The following is a 3,654-nucleotide window of genomic DNA, read 5'->3' as shown; positions in this document are numbered from 1 at the left end:
CATAAGTTTACACAACATAGTAACATAGTGAGTGATTACTCTCACGGCTTAGTATTCATCACATCTTAAACCATTAAGGTAACAAAACAAGCTTATCTCTTCTATATGATTCCATCTACTACCAACAAGAGATTTAGGGTGATCAAGTCCTAAATTTGTCAATATTAGTTGAAAATCATATTTAAGCATAAACCGTCGTTACTACATAATAGTGTCCATTTTCCGAGTTTGCACCCAAACTCATTAACATCATCATAGTCCAATAACTCACTACGGTGCCCTTATAGAATATCCTTCTGAGGCTCAAAATATCCGTTACACAAATCCAATCATTCAACCTCATTACATCATTTTCGTCGATTCTGAATTCACCGCCTTTACTTTGGTAATTCAAAGTCAACCTATCGATCAAGTCAACATCATCTTTCTGACCTTCTCTAATCTTGTTAAGAATACTACTAGTCATCTTCTAGCACACTCAATCTAACACTATTAGGAGTGCCTTCACATACTAACTCAAGTCTCTAAATTGTCCAATTAAATCCAACTCATTCATCATTAGCACCGACAATTTAAGGACTTCTTACGCAACACAATAGCACAACATTTTCCTCATTAGGATGGTAATTCAAACCAAAATCCTAATCCAAAAATATATTCTAATCATCTCTACTGCCTCATATTAAGCCCTTTCTGATCAAAGAGGTACTTCAACTCTTATGATCACTAAACACTTCGAATTTTGAACCATACAATTAGTCTGCAAGACTAAGACAACATTCATAACTCGTGGTTTTAATCCAAATTCTATTACATTCTTCTCGTCCAAATATCATTCCACTCGGAATCTCAACAAAGTCTTCCTCACGTCAACAAATGTTAGAAATTCTCTACAATTCTTCTTTTATACTTATCGTTATTTTGCCATCACAAATACGATTCCAAGGGTTCTAAAGTTTATCCCATCTTTACTACTAATGCACTCTTCACTAAAATTCATCGGCCCTCAAACCATCCTTATTACCGAACATCTCATCAACAACATGTTACACTCAATTTTGTTTCCAACAATCACGGTAGTAAGCATTCTTATTCAACAAGTTTCACGCTTCCATAACCGACTTCAGAACCTTTCCTCATAGGGTCACTCTACTGTATTTATAACTCTCCCATAAATTAAAACACAATCCCTCCTCTTCGTAGGTTCAAACGGCACATCAATCCGGCACTCGGAACTCGAGATATGAATTTTCCAATCATTGCCCGAAAAATGCAACACTGACATCATGCAGTGACACTCTATACGATATATCTAAAACTCCTCAATTGGTAAATTCAATTCCTAAAATTACTCCTCAACAAACCTGCTAATTGTTCCTCCGATCCCTTCAACACTGACACTGACATCCCGTGCAGTACCAATAAATAAGTCTAGTTATAAGAACAAGAGTAACCGTAACTTCGCCTCTTACCAACGTCATCCTGTCACAATTAATTATCTTACAGCTGTTGCAGCCATTTTTATAACAAAGTTCTTCTCATTAGCTTTCTGACGCTTCAAACGGAACTCAATTCGGGTGTCCAGAACTCCAGTTATGAATTTTCGAAGTTCCGCAGCTATTCAGCAATTTTCCTGCGTTTTGCTTACGAAAATCTCTCTCCAAAACTCATTCTCTTCAACTCTATCACATTCCAAACAGCCCCTTATCGTATCTCTTCACTTCTAAACATCCTTATAACTTAAGCGACACATTCCCCCGCCGAAGTCCGCTTTCTGCAACATCACGACAACAATCCTCCTTGCAAACTCGAAACTGAACCTCTTCCGAGACGCAAGGCTACTCAACTGACAACTTCGCAACACACCAGCAGAGCTGACACATCGCAACTCTCCAATCTCCTCCTCTTACAATAACTGTCAATTACCTCTAATCACCTTCCTTCAAGATGTTCCAACTCAATTCCCAGTGAAGTCTTAATTCCAAGTCACCTTCAACTCGGGAAACAACAAACTCCGACAACGCTCGCACTGTTTCCAACAACAGCCTACTGAATCAATCTTCTTCAACTGAAACATAACCGAGAAGCGAAGCTTCTCCCCCACTTGTTTCAATCCCACACCTGCAACAACAACCAAGTACCGACAGTGATTCACTCACATGTCGCATACCAAGGAATAAAAATGCCGACAGTATTCAACCGTCGTGCAACTCAACTGACTCAACAATTGGCCGGACGGACCGACCTGCTCTGATACCACTATTGTAACACCCTTCTAAACCCCACGGAAATTTATAAAATAATTTTCAGAGTAAAACATGAAAACAAGGGTGCCACAATTCAATTTAAAACAAATTATCATAAATTCATTGTCATGCTTTCACTAAGGAACAATTTGTCATTATACATAAACATCTCATGTTTACACAGCGGAAAATTCATCATACGGATAAGCATAACATCATCCATGCAATATCCCACATAATTTAATACAATAACAACACGATAGAGTATCATCATAAACTCTAATCTAACGTTCCCCCAGTGTTACAATATCAGAGCATGACACCTGACGCTACACTAATACACTGACTTATGAGCTAATCCTCACCAAGTCGAAAGCAGCTATCCTCAATCTGAAAATGTAAACAGTAAGGGTGAGTCTCATCACAGTTAACAAATGTTATTGCATCTTAAATAACAACACATCATAGTTATATCATTCACCCAATTTCATCATATTCAGATTATCAGGAACATCTGTCGTTTACACAAACATCAACAGAACACATCTTTCAAACAGACAATCATACTCAACATTAATTCAACAAAACACACAACCAACACATCATCAATATTTATAACACTGGAATACATCCAATCATGTTATAAAAGTATGCATATGTATGAACTGACACTATGCATGTGGTACCAACCTCATCAAATGGGAATAACCCATGACCGATCCAACATCATCAAGATACGGCCCTGCCAGCACAGATTCCACACAATGGGAATCATGCCCTTCACTGATCCAACACACCCTTATGGATACAGTATCATCAATGAACATGAATGAATGCAACATATACAACATACTATACCATCGTCAAGTCTAATGAGTAACATCATCAAATACCCATTTCATCATCATCATCATCATCATCAAAGTATGTTTATATACATTAGCATCATTCAAATATATTCAATCATCATCATCATCATCATTAAAGAACATACAAGTGTCCACATAAATCATCATCATCAAAAATAAGGACACACATGTATTCACATCATTTCAAAGCAAATCAGTCATCATCATACGACTCTAAACAAATCATCACATCATAATGTTTTTCAAAACAACATCTTACATTGTCACATTTCATCATATATGTCAACAATACATCATCCAATTAAACAATCGTCACATGATTAATATTTCAACATATCATGTATTTAACACATCTCATCACATATATGTACAATACATCATACACCAAGAAATAAAATCATATTTAAAAATAATTGGATTCACACCTCATTTCATCATTTAAAACATAGGCTATCTCATAAGATTCATCGTGCTCGAAACGACACTAAAAACGGACCTACGGTTCGAAAGTTACACATCATTTAACTTTTCAAGAAAGC

Source organism: Vicia villosa, unplaced genomic scaffold (genome assembly GCF_029867415.1).
Source record: "Vicia villosa cultivar HV-30 ecotype Madison, WI unplaced genomic scaffold, Vvil1.0 ctg.002752F_1_1, whole genome shotgun sequence".
Classification (NCBI taxonomy): domain Eukaryota; kingdom Viridiplantae; phylum Streptophyta; class Magnoliopsida; order Fabales; family Fabaceae; genus Vicia; species Vicia villosa.
Note: the sequence above shows the minus strand (reverse complement) of the source record.